General features: G+C 46.1%; 8 non-coding genes across 8 annotated transcripts; all 8 read left to right on the top strand.

The window, feature by feature from the left end:
* Positions 1–301: 301 nt before the first annotated feature.
* trnal-cag (transfer RNA leucine (anticodon CAG)) lies at positions 302–383 on the top strand. Its single transcript has one exon. It is a non-coding gene; the product is annotated as a tRNA-Leu (tRNA).
* A 1,525-nt stretch (positions 384–1,908) lies between these two features.
* Positions 1,909–1,981, top strand: trnav-cac (transfer RNA valine (anticodon CAC)). Its single transcript has one exon. It is a non-coding gene; the product is annotated as a tRNA-Val (tRNA).
* A 1,649-nt stretch (positions 1,982–3,630) lies between these two features.
* Positions 3,631–3,712, top strand: trnal-cag (transfer RNA leucine (anticodon CAG)). Its single transcript has one exon. It is a non-coding gene; the product is annotated as a tRNA-Leu (tRNA).
* Positions 3,713–5,237: 1,525 nt separating this feature from the next.
* trnav-cac (transfer RNA valine (anticodon CAC)) lies at positions 5,238–5,310 on the top strand. The gene has a single exon. It is a non-coding gene; the product is annotated as a tRNA-Val (tRNA).
* A 1,649-nt stretch (positions 5,311–6,959) lies between these two features.
* Positions 6,960–7,041, top strand: trnal-cag (transfer RNA leucine (anticodon CAG)). Its single transcript has one exon. It is a non-coding gene; the product is annotated as a tRNA-Leu (tRNA).
* A 1,525-nt stretch (positions 7,042–8,566) lies between these two features.
* On the top strand, positions 8,567–8,639 carry trnav-cac (transfer RNA valine (anticodon CAC)). The gene has a single exon. It is a non-coding gene; the product is annotated as a tRNA-Val (tRNA).
* A 3,256-nt stretch (positions 8,640–11,895) lies between these two features.
* On the top strand, positions 11,896–11,968 carry trnav-cac (transfer RNA valine (anticodon CAC)). The gene has a single exon. It is a non-coding gene; the product is annotated as a tRNA-Val (tRNA).
* A 3,256-nt stretch (positions 11,969–15,224) lies between these two features.
* Positions 15,225–15,297, top strand: trnav-cac (transfer RNA valine (anticodon CAC)). Its single transcript has one exon. It is a non-coding gene; the product is annotated as a tRNA-Val (tRNA).
* The last annotated feature ends 444 nt before the right edge of the window (positions 15,298–15,741 follow it).

The raw sequence follows: 15,741 nt of genomic DNA on the forward strand, positions 1-15,741 counted from the left end.
GAAATTGCAGTAATGTCAAGCAGCTCGTGGTTATTTGACCAAATCATAACCGAACATATATTCTCACAGATACATTTGGAGCTGAAAGGAGTCTGAAAAGATAGACTCAGCTTACCATTGATTTTTGTCTGGATTGATGGGCTCTCATTATCTGCTGCGAAATTGATATTGTAGACGGGCACATCCCAGCAGCTGTGCGAGTCGGAGAGGGATCATGGAACCATTTTCATGTGACTTGGCATCTGTTGTTATGCAGGAGAGCACAGTTGGAAACGCAAGAAAATGGTGCGCGCGGCCGGCTGGTAGTGTGGCCGAGCGGTCTAAGGCGCTGGATCCAGGTTCCAGTCTTCAAAGGGGCGTGGGTTCGAATCCCACCACTGCCATTTCTTCAGATCAACTCCAACGCTGCAGCTTTTTTGTTAAAATGCTGTTTCTGTCCCCACTGTATTGATGTTGAAAACAAAAGTAAAATGGCTTTGCTTCCCGGGGAATTAACTGTGGTGTGGGATAGTGCCGAATATTTCAAAGTGTCTCTGTCTGTCATGATCGTGTTCGCCTCCCGCGCAGAAAATCGCAAGCAGCTGTGCTGTTCCAGGCAAGTTGAGCTTGTACTGGAACCGAATGGAGACCGGTATTTCATCGCTGTTGTGAAACAAAGTCCTGGGGTGACTCGACTCGTCGTTATTTGGTTTTTCGGCCAATGGGAAAATCGTTCCAACGAATTTCGATGTGATATGTTGTTGAATTTCTCCCATTTCCTTCGTTTCCGTCCTGGAGACATCGGAAGGGAAAGGTAATCTAATCGAGACTGTGATTGGTGAAATTCACTTTTTATGGCCCATTCTTATTAGGTTCTTTCTTTCTCTCTTTTCAGTATTGTCTGGGAAGTGGTGGTTCCCTAAGGCTGCAGTATGTGTGAAAGAGTAGTTTGGAATTGTCCTGTTGTTAGTTGTGAGATTACTTTATAAATCATGCCCTCGGACTGTCTCACATTTAGCATTCATGCACCTCTGTGTCTGAAAATGCATTAGGTATGCCAGCTTTGTTTGTGTTCCGTGTTAAATGCTTTCTGTTTTGCGATTCGCTCAATACTTTACGAGTTAACAGCGTTTCTGAGGAAACTTCCAGCTGCAAAAGTCCTTAACTGAGGATCTGGGAAAATTTCACAGAGTATGGTCAGTCGGAGCAAAAGTAAGGAAGTCGTTCCTTTCTGCAGTGTTTCGCAATACTACCTTTCCCGTGAGCATCGAACACAGTAAAGGATTGTGCCACAGACTGCGACGGCAAGCTCCGCTAAAAAGTAATCCTTTAAAGCAGGTGTAAGCAACACAACGTTTTTGGGGGACACCGCGTGGAAACAGATACTTCGGTGTATCTCGTCCATGCTCAGCACATAGCCAAATATAAACAAGTCCGGTTCCCCAGTATTTGGCCCCAAACCCTCTCAACCCATCCTATCCAGAAACTCATGCAATTTTCTGAGCCTCCTCCGCTTCCTCTGGGAGCTCATTCCATACACGCACAACCTTCTGTGTGGGAAATGTGCCTCAGGTCCTTTGTCAATTTCAGCCCACTCACCTTAAACCTATGCTCTCGAGTTTTCAACTCACCTCAACTTGGGTAAAACACGTAAATACTCAGTTTCCAACCCTTCCATTAGATCATGTCGCAGTCGTTACGCTGCAGGGAAAGTCGTCCCAGCCTAGTCGACCTCGCCCTACGGTCCAAACATTGACCACATTCTTGTCTAAATTTTATCATCAATTTCACGTGTCTTTTTTTTATGTTTTGAAGATGTCAATTACGCTGGACAACAACGAGCTATTGGAAACAGAAAGGTGAAACGAAGAATGGCTTCCACTTTCAGTGCTGGATGCCCCTGAGCTGCCGGATGGGCGGCTGCGGCTTGTTTCTGTAGTGTAGTGGTCATCACGTTCGCCTCACACGCGAAAGGTCCCCAGTTCGAAACTGGGCAGAAACTGCTTTGTTCTTCATCGGCAGCCTTTTACATGGACAAGAACGGTGCTTTCTTGCTTGCTTTCCCATCTGCAAACCTGCCTTCGAAGTTGCTTGAACAAATCTGCTCGCGTAGTGAAATGTAATGCAATTCCATTTAATGACTGTGCAAAGAATTGTAAAGTTTTTATCCAAACTGGTTCTGATCATATGCAATTCTGTTTGAGAGTGTAGTTACCCCCTTCTGATTCTTCTACGAAAAGCAGTACCGCATTTGCATTCCTTGCGCAGGCGGCTCGGTTCAAAGACAGGGAAGAAGCTGATGCGCTGGTGTCACAGTGCACCACGGATTCCTGAACTTGTCTGTCTGTTAAATGTACCCCAAAGGCGTCTCTGAAAGGCCTCGTTTGGAAGCTGTCTGTCGTTATTCAACGTACGAGAATTGGCACCAGAGGTCCTGAATCATGTTTTGGAGCAGTTCGCACTTGAGTGGCTCTTTCAATCAGCAACAGCAATGAAAGAAATTACACTCTCAGAGGAACCTCTGGACCTGTGCTTTCATGGTGTCGCTAGTATTAAGGTGCGCCCCGAGACCTAAGCCACGTTGGAACTGAAACGGAGGAATCGACAGAGAGGTTACAGAATGACATCGCATCCATTTGGTTTTCTTGAAATCACTGAGGAGCAGGAAAATGTAAACGGCGAAGTCGAGTGGGGAAGTCAGGCAGTTGCAGCTCTGGAGAAACTCCTTCTTTGTGACTCACTCAGCAACCAGACACGTGAAGGTGACTCAGAGGCGTGAGAGCTCTTCACATCGAGAACAAAAAGCAATCAAGGGCAGTTAGCACCTCTTCCGGAGTGGGGGTGGGGTGAGGTAATTACCTTTTGACTTTGTTACTATGTTGAGAAACTGCCTTTTAGATTGAGGTGAACAGAAAATGCATTTCTAATAAGCACCATGGAATTGAGCAAAATTTATTGAGTCGCTTCTCGTCGATTCCCACACAGGTTTCCAACTCAGTTGCTATCCATGTGGCTGATGTCCAGGAGTGAACATCTCTGCAGCAAATTGCACGGTTAGGGTAAAAGGCAAGGAAAGTGGCATCTAGAACTGGCTCCGAGGTCAGAGCATCCTCACAATGCGATCTGTCGTTCTCGAATAGGAATGCGACCTCCGGTTTTAGGGTGGAGTACATTGTTTGGGACTCTTTTTCTGCAAAACAGACACAGTGACTGAAATTACGCTGCACGGTATGATGTGGAACACGGCTTTGTGCATTTTCCCTGTAGTCCGGTGTGCTTCATGTTCCGCGTAAACGTGAAACTTGCCCTGTTTCAAGCAATGGGTGAAATCATTTAGCAAAGCAAGAATCGAAATTGCAGTAATGTCAAGCAGCTCGTGGTTATTTGACCAAATCATAACCGAACATATATTCTCACAGATACATTTGGAGCTGAAAGGAGTCTGAGAAGATAGACTCAGCTTACCATTGATTTTTGTCTGGATTGATGGGCTCTCATTATCTGCTGCGAAATTGATATTGTAGACGGGCACATCCCAGCAGCTGTGCGAGTCGGAGAGGGATCATGGAACCATTTTCATGTGACTTGGCATCTGTTGTTATGCAGGAGAGCACAGTTGGAAACGCAAGAAAATGGTGCGCGCGGCCGGCTGGTAGTGTGGCCGAGCGGTCTAAGGCGCTGGATCCAGGTTCCAGTCTCGAAAGGGGCGTGGGTTCGAATCCCACCACTGCCATTTCTGCAGATCAACTCCAATGCTGCAGCTTTTTTGTTAAAATGCTGTTTCTGTCCCCACTGTATTGATGTTGAAAACAAAAGTAAAATGGCTTTGCTTCCCGGGGAATTAACTGTGGTGTGGGATAGTGCCGAATATTTCAAAGTGTCTCTGTCTGTCATGATCGTGTTCGCCTCCCGCGCAGAAAATCGCAAGCAGCTGTGCTGTTCCAGGCAAGTTGAGCTTGTACTGGAACCGAATGGAGACCGGTATTTCATCGCTGTTGTGAAACAAAGTCCTGGGGTGACTCGACTCGTCGTTATTTGGTTTTTCGGCCAATGGGAAAATCGTTCCAACGAATTTCGATGTGATATGTTGTTGAATTTCTCCCATTTCCTTCGTTTCCGTCCTGGAGACATCGGAAGGGAAAGGTAATCTAATCGAGACTGTGATTGGTGAAATTCACTTTTTATGGCCCATTCTTATTAGGTTCTTTCTTTCTCTCTTTTCAGTATTGTCTGGGAAGTGGTGGTTCCCTAAGGCTGCAGAATGTGTGAAAGAGTAGTTTGGAATTGTCCTGTTGTTAGTTGTGAGATTACTTTATAAATCATGCCCTCGGACTGTCTCACATTTAGCATTCATGCACCTCTGTGTCTGAAAATGCATTAGGTATGCCAGCTTTGTTTGTGTTCCGTGTTAAATGCTTTCTGTTTTGCGATTCGCTCAATACTTTACGAGTTAACAGCGTTTCTGAGGAAACTTCCAGCTGCAAAAGTCCTTAACTGAGGATCTGGGAAAATTTCACAGAGTATGGTCAGTCGGAGCAAAAGTAAGGAAGTCGTTCCTTTCTGCAGTGTTTCGCAATACTACCTTTCCCGTGAGCATCGAACACAGTAAAGGATTGTGCCACAGACTGCGACGGCAAGCTCCGCTAAAAAGTAATCCTTTAAAGCAGGTGTAAGCAACACAACGTTTTTGGGGGACACCGCGTGGAAACAGATACTTCGGTGTATCTCGTCCATGCTCAGCACATAGCCAAATATAAACAAGTCCGGTTCCCCAGTATTTGGCCCCAAACCCTCTCAACCCATCCTATCCAGAAACTCATGCAATTTTCTGAGCCTCCTCCGCTTCCTCTGGGAGCTCATTCCATACACGCACAACCTTCTGTGTGGGAAATGTGCCTCAGGTCCTTTGTCAATTTCAGCCCACTCACCTTAAACCTATGCTCTCGAGTTTTCAACTCACCCCAACTTGGGTAAAACACGTAAATACTCAGTTTCCAACCCTTCCATTAGATCATGTCGCAGTCGTTACGCTGCAGGGAAAGTCGTCCCAGCCTAGTCGACCTCGCCCTACGGTCCAAACATTGACCACATCCTTGTCTATATTTTATCATCAATTTCACGTGTCTTTTTTTTATGTTTTGAAGATGTCAATTACGCTGGACAACAACGAGCTATTGGAAACAGAAAGGTGAAACGAAGAATGGCTTCAACTTTCAGTGCTGGATGCCCCTGAGCTGCCGGATGGGCGGCTGCGGCTTGTTTCTGTAGTGTAGTGGTCATCACGTTCGCCTCACACGCGAAAGGTCCCCAGTTCGAAACTGGGCAGAAACTGCGTTGTTCTTCATCGGCAGCCTTTTACATGGACAAGAACGGTTCTTTCTTGCTTGCTTTCCCATCTGCAAACCTGCCTTCGAAGTTGCTTGAACAAATCTGCTCGCGTAGTGAAATGTAATGCAATTCCATTTAATGACTGTGCAAAGAATTGTAAAGTTTTTATCCAAACTGGTTCTGATCATATGCAATTCTGTTTGAGAGTGTAGTTACCCCCTTCTGATTCTTCTACGAAAAGCAGTACCGCATTTGCATTCCTTGCGCAGGCGGCTCGGTTCAAAGACAGGGAAGAAGCTGATGCGCTGGTGTCACAGTGCACCACGGATTCCTGAGCTTGTCTGTCTGTTAAATGTACCCCAAAGGCGTCTCTGAAAGGCCTCGTTTGGAAGCTGTCTGTCGTTATTCAACGTACGAGAATTGGCACCAGAGGTCCTGAATCATGTTTTGGAGCAGTTCGCACTTGAGTGGCTCTTTCAATCAGCAACAGCAATGAAAGAAATTACACTCTCAGAGGAACCTCTGGACCTGTGCTTTCATGGTGTCGCTAGTATTAAGGTGCGCCCCGAGACCTAAGCCACGTTGGAACTGAAACGGAGGAATCGACAGAGAGGTTACAGAATGACATCGCATCCATTTGGTTTTCTTGAAATCACTGAGGAGCAGGAAAATGTAAACGGCGAAGTCGAGTGGGGAAGTCAGGCAGTTGCAGCTCTGGAGAAACTCCTTCTTTGTGACTCACTCAGCAACCAGACACGTGAAGGTGACTCAGAGGCGTGAGAGCTCTTCACATCGAGAACAAAAAGCAATCAAGGGCAGTTAGCACCTCTTCCGGAGTGGGGGTGGGGTGAGGTAATTACCTTTTGACTTTGTTACTATGTTGAGAAACTGCCTTTTAGATTGAGGTGAACAGAAAATGCATTTCTAATAAGCACCATGGAATTGAGCAAAATTTATTTAGTCGCTTCTCGTCGATTCCCACACAGGTTTCCAACTCAGTTGCTATCCACGTGGCTGATGTCCAGGAGTGAACATCTCTGCAGCAAATTGCACGGTGAGGGTAAAAGGCAAGGAAAGTGGCATCTAGAACTGGCTCCGAGGTCAGAGCATCCTCACAATGCGATCTGTCGTTCTCGAATAGGAATGCGACCTCCGGTTTTAGGGTGGAGTACATTGTTTGGGACTCTTTTTCTGCAAAACAGACACAGTGACTGAAATTACGCTGCACGGTATGATGTGGAACACGGCTTTGTGCATTTTCCCTGTAGTCCGGTGTGCTTCATGTTCCGCGTAAACGTGAAACTTGCCCTGTTTCAAGCAATGGGTGAAATCATTTAGCAAAGCAAGAATCGAAATTGCAGTAATGTCAAGCAGCTCGTGGTTATTTGACCAAATCATAACCGAACATATATTCTCACAGATACATTTGGAGCTGAAAGGAGTCTGAGAAGATAGACTCAGCTTACCATTGATTTTTGTCTGGATTGATGGGCTCTCATTATCTGCTGCGAAATTGATATTGTAGACGGGCACATCCCAGCAGCTGTGCGAGTCGGAGAGGGATCATGGAACCATTTTCATGTGACTTGGCATCTGTTGTTATGCAGGAGAGCACAGTTGGAAACGCAAGAAAATGGTGCGCGCGGCCGGCTGGTAGTGTGGCCGAGCGGTCTAAGGCGCTGGATCCAGGTTCCAGTCTCGAAAGGGGCGTGGGTTCGAATCCCACCACTGCCATTTCTGCAGATCAACTCCAACGCTGCAGCTTTTTTGTTAAAATGCTGTTTCTGTCCCCACTGTATTGATGTTGAAAACAAAAGTAAAATGGCTTTGCTTCCCGGGGAATTAACTGTGGTGTGGGATAGTGCCGAATATTTCAAAGTGTCTCTGTCTGTCATGATCGTGTTCGCCTCCCGCGCAGAAAATCGCAAGCAGCTGTGCTGTTCCAGGCAAGTTGAGCTTGTACTGGAACCGAATGGAGACCGGTATTTCATCGCTGTTGTGAAACAAAGTCCTGGGGTGACTCGACTCGTCGTTATTTGGTTTTTCGGCCAATGGGAAAATCGTTCCAACGAATTTCGATGTGATATGTTGTTGAATTTCTCCCATTTCCTTCGTTTCCGTCCTGGAGACATCGGAAGGGAAAGGTAATCTAATCGAGACTGTGATTGGTGAAATTCACTTTTTATGGCCCATTCTTATTAGGTTCTTTCTTTCTCTCTTTTCAGTATTGTCTGGGAAGTGGTGGTTCCCTAAGGCTGCAGAATGTGTGAAAGAGTAGTTTGGAATTGTCCTGTTGTTAGTTGTGAGATTACTTTATAAATCATGCCCTCGGACTGTCTCACATTTAGCATTCATGCATCTCTGTGTCTGAAAATGCATTAGGTATGCCAGCTTTGTTTGTGTTCCGTGTTAAATGCTTTCTGTTTTGCGATTCGCTCAATACTTTACGAGTTAACAGCGTTTCTGAGGAAACTTCCAGCTGCAAAAGTCCTTAACTGAGGATCTGGGAAAATTTCACAGAGTATGGTCAGTCGGAGCAAAAGTAAGGAAGTCGTTCCTTTCTGCAGTGTTTCGCAATACTACCTTTCCCGTGAGCATCGAACACAGTAAAGGATTGTGCCACAGACTGCGACGGCAAGCTCCGCTAAAAAGTAATCCTTTAAAGCAGGTGTAAGCAACACAACGTTTTTGGGGGACACCGCGTGGAAACAGATACTTCGGTGTATCTCGTCCATGCTCAGCACATAGCCAAATATAAACAAGTCCGGTTCCCCAGTATTTGGCCCCAAACCCTCTCAACCCATCCTATCCAGAAACTCATGCAATTTTCTGAGCCTCCTCCGCTTCCTCTGGGAGCTCATTCCATACACGCACAACCTTCTGTGTGGGAAATGTGCCTCAGGTCCTTTGTCAATTTCAGCCCACTCACCTTAAACCTATGCTCTCGAGTTTTCAACTCACCCCAACTTGGGTAAAACACGTAAATACTCAGTTTCCAACCCTTCCATTAGATCATGTCGCAGTCGTTACGCTGCAGGGAAAGTCGTCCCAGCCTAGTCGACCTCGCCCTACGGTCCAAACATTGACCACATCCTTGTCTATATTTTATCATCAATTTCACGTGTCTTTTTTTTATGTTTTGAAGATGTCAATTACGCTGGACAACAACGAGCTATTGGAAACAGAAAGGTGAAACGAAGAATGGCTTCAACTTTCAGTGCTGGATGCCCCTGAGCTGCCGGATGGGCGGCTGCGGCTTGTTTCTGTAGTGTAGTGGTCATCACGTTCGCCTCACACGCGAAAGGTCCCCAGTTCGAAACTGGGCAGAAACTGCGTTGTTCTTCATCGGCAGCCTTTTACATGGACAAGAACGGTTCTTTCTTGCTTGCTTTCCCATCTGCAAACCTGCCTTCGAAGTTGCTTGAACAAATCTGCTCGCGTAGTGAAATGTAATGCAATTCCATTTAATGACTGTGCAAAGAATTGTAAAGTTTTTATCCAAACTGGTTCTGATCATATGCAATTCTGTTTGAGAGTGTAGTTACCCCCTTCTGATTCTTCTACGAAAAGCAGTACCGCATTTGCATTCCTTGCGCAGGCGGCTCGGTTCAAAGACAGGGAAGAAGCTGATGCGCTGGTGTCACAGTGCACAACGGATTCCTGAACTTGTCTGTCTGTTAAATGTACCCCAAAGGCGTCTCTGAAAGGCCTCGTTTGGAAGCTGTCTGTCGTTATTCAACGTACGAGAATTGGCACCAGAGGTCCTGAATCATGTTTTGGAGCAGTTCGCACTTGAGTGGCTCTTTCAATCAGCAACAGCAATGAAAGAAATTACACTCTCAGAGGAACCTCTGGACCTGTGCTTTCATGGTGTCGCTAGTATTAAGGTGCGCCCCGAGACCTAAGCCACGTTGGAACTGAAACGGAGGAATCGACAGAGAGGTTACAGAATGACATCGCATCCATTTGGTTTTCTTGAAATCACTGAGGAGCAGGAAAATGTAAACGGCGAAGTCGAGTGGGGAAGTCAGGCAGTTGCAGCTCTGGAGAAACTCCTTCTTTGTGACTCACTCAGCAACCAGACACGTGAAGGTGACTCAGAGGCGTGAGAGCTCTTCACATCGAGAACAAAAAGCAATCAAGGGCAGTTAGCACCTCTTCCGGAGTGGGGGTGGGGTGAGGTAATTACCTTTTGACTTTGTTACTATGTTGAGAAACTGCCTTTTAGATTGAGGTGAACAGAAAATGCATTTCTAATAAGCACCATGGAATTGAGCAAAATTTATTGAGTCGCTTCTCGTCGATTCCCACACAGGTTTCCAACTCAGTTGCTATTCATGTGGCTGATGTCCAGGAGTGAACATCTCTGCAGCAAATTGCACGGTTAGGGTAAAAGGCAAGGAAAGTGGCATCTAGAACTGGCTCCGAGGTCAGAGCATCCTCACAATGCGATCTGTCGTTCTCGAATAGGAATGCGACCTCCGGTTTTAGGGTGGAGTACATTGTTTGGGACTCTTTTTCTGCAAAACAGACACAGTGACTGAAATTACGCTGCACGGTATGATGTGGAACACGGCTTTGTGCATTTTCCCTGTAGTCCGGTGTGCTTCATGTTCCGCGTAAACGTGAAACTTGCCCTGTTTCAAGCAATGGGTGAAATCATTTAGCAAAGCAAGAATCGAAATTGCAGTAATGTCAAGCAGCTCGTGGTTATTTGACCAAATCATAACCGAACATATATTCTCACAGATACATTTGGAGCTGAAAGGAGTCTGAAAAGATAGACTCAGCTTACCATTGATTTTTGTCTGGATTGATGGGCTCTCATTATCTGCTGCGAAATTGATATTGTAGACGGGCACATCCCAGCAGCTGTGCGAGTCGGAGAGGGATCATGGAACCATTTTCATGTGACTTGGCATCTGTTGTTATGCAGGAGAGCACAGTTGGAAACGCAAGGAAATGGTGCGCGCGGCCGGCTGGTAGTGTGGCCGAGCTGTCTAAGGCGCTGGATCCAGGTTCCAGTCTTCAAAGGGGCGTGGGTTCGAATCCCACCACTGCCATTTCTTCAGATCAACTCCAACGCTGCAGCTTTTTTGTTAAAATGCTGTTTCTGTCCCCACTGTATTGATGTTGAAAACAAAAGTAAAATGGCTTTGCTTCCCGGGGAATTAACTGTGGTGTGGGATAGTGCCGAATATTTCAAAGTGTCTCTGTCTGTCATGATCGTGTTCGCCTCCCGCGCAGAAAATCGCAAGCAGCTGTGCTGTTCCAGGCAAGTTGAGCTTGTACTGGAACCGAATGGAGACCGGTATTTCATCGCTGTTGTGAAACAAAGTCCTGGGGTGACTCGACTCGTCGTTATTTGGTTTTTCGGCCAATGGGAAAATCGTTCCAACGAATTTCGATGTGATATGTTGTTGAATTTCTCCCATTTCCTTCGTTTCCGTCCTGGAGACATCGGAAGGGAAAGGTAATCTAATCGAGACTGTGATTGGTGAAATTCACTTTTTATGGCCCATTCTTATTAGGTTCTTTCTTTCTCTCTTTTCAGTATTGTCTGGGAAGTGGTGGTTCCCTAAGGCTGCAGTATGTGTGAAAGAGTAGTTTGGAATTGTCCTGTTGTTAGTTGTGAGATTACTTTATAAATCATGCCCTCGGACTGTCTCACATTTAGCATTCATGCATCTCTGTGTCTGAAAATGCATTAGGTATGCCAGCTTTGTTTGTGTTCCGTGTTAAATGCTTTCTGTTTTGCGATTCGCTCAATACTTTACGAGTTAACAGCGTTTCTGAGGAAACTTCCAGCTGCAAAAGTCCTTAACTGAGGATCTGGGAAAATTTCACAGAGTATGGTCAGTCGGAGCAAAAGTAAGGAAGTCGTTCCTTTCTGCAGTGTTTCGCAATACTACCTTTCCCGTGAGCATCGAACACAGTAAAGGATTGTGCCACAGACTGCGACGGCAAGCTCCGCTAAAAAGTAATCCTTTAAAGCAGGTGTAAGCAACACAACGTTATTGGGGGACACCGCGTGGAAACAGATACTTCGGTGTATCTCGTCCATGCTCAGCACATAGCCAAATATAAACAAGTCCGGTTCCCCAGTATTTGGCCCCAAACCCTCTCAACCCATCCTATCCAGAAACTCATGCAATTTTCTGAGCCTCCTCCGCTTCCTCTGGGAGCTCATTCCATACACGCACAACCTTCTGTGTGGGAAATGTGCCTCAGGTCCTTTGTCAATTTCAGCCCACTCACCTTAAACCTATGCTCTCGAGTTTTCAACTCACCCCAACTTGGGTAAAACACGTAAATACTCAGTTTCCAACCCTTCCATTAGATCATGTCGCAGTCGTTACGCTGCAGGGAAAGTCGTCCCAGCCTAGTCGACCTCGCCCTACGGTCCAAACATTGACCACATCCTTGTCTATATTTTATCATCAATTTCACGTGTCTTTTTTTTATGTTTTGAAGATGTCAATTACGCTGGACAACAACGAGCTATTGGAAACAGAAAGGTGAAACGAAGAATGGCTTCAACTTTCAGTGCTGGATGCGCCTGAGCTGCCGGATGGGCGGCTGCGGCTTGTTTCTGTAGTGTAGTGGTCATCACGTTCGCCTCACACGCGAAAGGTCCCCAGTTCGAAACTGGGCAGAAACTGCGTTGTTCTTCCTCGGCAGCCTTTTACATGGACAAGAACGGTTCTTTCTTGCTTGCTTTCCCATCTGCAAACCTGCCTTCGAAGTTGCTTGAACAAATCTGCTCGCGTAGTGAAATGTAATGCAATTCCATTTAATGACTGTGCAAAGAATTGTAAAGTTTTTATCCAAACTGGTTCTGATCATATGCAATTCTGTTTGAGAGTGTAGTTACCCCCTTCTGATTCTTCTACGAAAAGCAGTACCGCATTTGCATTCCTAGCGCAGGCGGCTCGGTTCAAAGACAGGGAAGAAGCTGATGCGCTGGTGTCACAGTGCACCACGGATTCCTGAACTTGTCTGTCTGTTAAATGTACCCCAAAGGCGTCTCTGAAAGGCCTCGTTTGGAAGCTGTCTGTCGTTATTCAACGTACGAGAATTGGCACCAGAGGTCCTGAATCATGTTTTGGAGCAGTTCGCACTTGAGTGGCTCTTTCAATCAGCAACAGCAATGAAAGAAATTACACTCTCAGAGGAACCTCTGGACCTGTGCTTTCATGGTGTCGCTAGTATTAAGGTGCGCCCCGAGACCTAAGCCACGTTGGAACTGAAACGGAGGAATCGACAGAGAGGTTACAGAATGACTTCGCATACATTTGGTTTTCTTGAAATCACTGAGGAGCAGGAAAATGTAAACGGCGAAGTCGAGTGGGGAAGTCAGGCAGTTGCAGCTCTGGAGAAACTCCTTCTTTGTGACTCACTCAGCAACCAGACACGTGAAGGTGACTCAGAGGCGTGAGAGCTCTTCACATCGAGAACAAAAAGCAATCAAGGGCAGTTAGCACCTCTTCCGGAGTGGGGGTGGGGTGAGGTAATTACCTTTTGACTTTGTTACTATGTTGAGAAACTGCCTTTTAGATTGAGGTGAACAGAAAATGCATTTCTAATAAGCACCATGGAATTGAGCAAAATTTATTGAGTCGCTTCTCGTCGATTCCCACACAGGTTTCCAACTCAGTTGCTATCCACGTGGCTGATGTCCAGGAGTGAACATCTCTGCAGCAAATTGCACGGTTAGGGTAAAAGGCAAGGAAAGTGGCATCTCGAACTGGCTCCGAGGTCAGAGCGTCCTCACAATGCGATCTGTCGTTCTCGAATAGGAATGCGTCCTCCGGTTTTAGGGTGGAGTACATTGTTTGGGACTCTTTTTCTGCAAAACAGACACAGTGACTGAAATTACGCTGCACGGTATGATGTGGAACACGGCTTTGTGCATTTTCCCTGTAGTCCGGTGTGCTTCATGTTCCGCGTAAACGTGAAACTTGCCCTGTTTCAAGCAATGGGTGAAATCATTTAGCAAAGCAAGAATCGAAATTGCAGTAATGTCAAGCAGCTCGTGGTTATTTGACCAAATCATAACCGAACATATATTCTCACAGATACATTTGGAGCTGAAAGGAGTCTGAGAAGATAGACTCAGCTTACCATTGATTTTTGTCTGGATTGATGGGCTCTCATTATCTGCTGCGAAATTGATATTGTAGACGGGCACATCCCAGCAGCTGTGCGAGTCGGAGAGGGATCATGGAACCATTTTCATGTGACTTGGCATCTGTTGTTATGCAGGAGAGCACAGTTGGAAACGCAAGAAAATGGTGCGCGCGGCCGGCTGGTAGTGTGGCCGAGCTGTCTAAGGCGCTGGATCCAGGTTCCAGTCTTCAAAGGGGCGTGGGTTCGAATCCCACCACTGCCATTTCTTCAGATCAACTCCAACGCTGCAGCTTTTTTGTTAAAATGCTGTTTCTGTCCCCACTGTATTGATGTTGAAAACAAAAGTAAAATGGCTTTGCTTCCCGGGGAATTAACTGTGGTGTGGGATAGTGCCGAATATTTCAAAGTGTCTCTGTCTGTCATGATCGTGTTCGCCTCCCGCGCAGAAAATCGCAAGCAGCTGTGCTGTTCCAGGCAAGTTGAGCTTGTACTGGAACCGAATGGAGACCGGTATTTCATCGCTGTTGTGAAACAAAGTCCTGGGGTGACTCGACTCGTCGTTATTTGGTTTTTCGGCCAATGGGAAAATCGTTCCAACGAATTTCGATGTGATATGTTGTTGAATTTCTCCCATTTCCTTCGTTTCCGTCCTGGAGACATCGGAAGGGAAAGGTAATCTAATCGAGACTGTGATTGGTGAAATTCACTTTTTATGGCCCATTCTTATTAGGTTCTTTCTTTCTCTCTTTTCAGTATTGTCTGGGAAGTGGTGGTTCCCTAAGGCTGCAGTATGTGTGAAAGAGTAGTTTGGAATTGTCCTGTTGTTAGTTGTGAGATTACTTTATAAATCATGCCCTCGGACTGTCTCACATTTAGCATTCATGCATCTCTGTTTCTGAAAATGCATTAGGTATGCCAGCTTTGTTTGTGTTCCGTGTTAAATGCTTTCTGTTTTGCGATTCGCTCAATACTTTACGAGTTAACAGCGTTTCTGAGGAAACTTCCAGCTGCAAAAGTCCTTAACTGAGGATCTGGGAAAATTTCACAGAGTATGGTCAGTCGGAGCAAAAGTAAGGAAGTCGTTCCTTTCTGCAGTGTTTCACAATACTACCTTTCCCGTGAGCATCGAACACAGTAAAGGATTGTGCCACAGACTGCGACGGCAAGCTCCGCTAAAAAGTAATCCTTTAAAGCAGGTGTAAGCAACACAACGTTATTGGGGGACACCGCGTGGAAACAGATACTTCGGTGTATCTCGTCCATGCTCAGCACATAGCCAAATATAAACAAGTCCGGTTCCCCAGTATTTGGCCCCAAACCCTCTCAACCCATCCTATCCAGAAACTCATGCAATTTTCTGAGCCTCCTCCGCTTCCTCTGGGAGCTCATTCCATACACGCACAACCTTCTGTGTGGGAAATGTGCCTCAGGTCCTTTGTCAATTTCAGCCCACTCACCTTAAACCTATGCTCTCGAGTTTTCAACTCACCCCAACTTGGGTAAAACACGTAAATACTCAGTTTCCAACCCTTCCATTAGATCATGTCGCAGTCGTTACGCTGCAGGGAAAGTCGTCCCAGCCTAGTCGACCTCGCCCTACGGTCCAAACATTGACCACATCCTTGTCTATATTTTATCATCAATTTCACGTGTCTTTTTTTTATGTTTTGAAGATGTCAATTACGCTGGACAACAACGAGCTATTGGAAACAGAAAGGTGAAACGAAGAATGGCTTCAACTTTCAGTGCTGGATGCGCCTGAGCTGCCGGATGGGCGGCTGCGGCTTGTTTCTGTAGTGTAGTGGTCATCACGTTCGCCTCACACGCGAAAGGTCCCCAGTTCGAAACTGGGCAGAAACTGCGTTGTTCTTCCTCGGCAGCCTTTTACATGGACAAGAACGGTTCTTTCTTGCTTGCTTTCCCATCTGCAAACCTGCCTTCGAAGTTGCTTGAACAAATCTGCTCGCGTAGTGAAATGTAATGCAATTCCATTTAATGACTGTGCAAAGAATTGTAAAGTTTTTATCCAAACTGGTTCTGATCATATGCAATTCTGTTTGAGAGTGTAGTTACCCCCTTCTGATTCTTCTACGAAAAGCAGTACCGCATTTGCATTCCTAGCGCAGGCGGCTCGGTTCAAAGACAGGGAAGAAGCTGATGCGCTGGTGTCACAGTGCACCACGGATTCCTGAACTTGTCTGTCTGTTAAATGTACCCCAAAGGCGTCTCTGAAAGGCCTCGTTTGGAAGCTGTCTGTCGTTATTCAACGTACGAGAATTGGCACCAGAGGTCCTGAATCATGTT

Source organism: Chiloscyllium punctatum, chromosome 16, assembly GCF_047496795.1.
Source record: "Chiloscyllium punctatum isolate Juve2018m chromosome 16, sChiPun1.3, whole genome shotgun sequence".
NCBI lineage: Eukaryota > Metazoa > Chordata > Chondrichthyes > Orectolobiformes > Hemiscylliidae > Chiloscyllium > Chiloscyllium punctatum.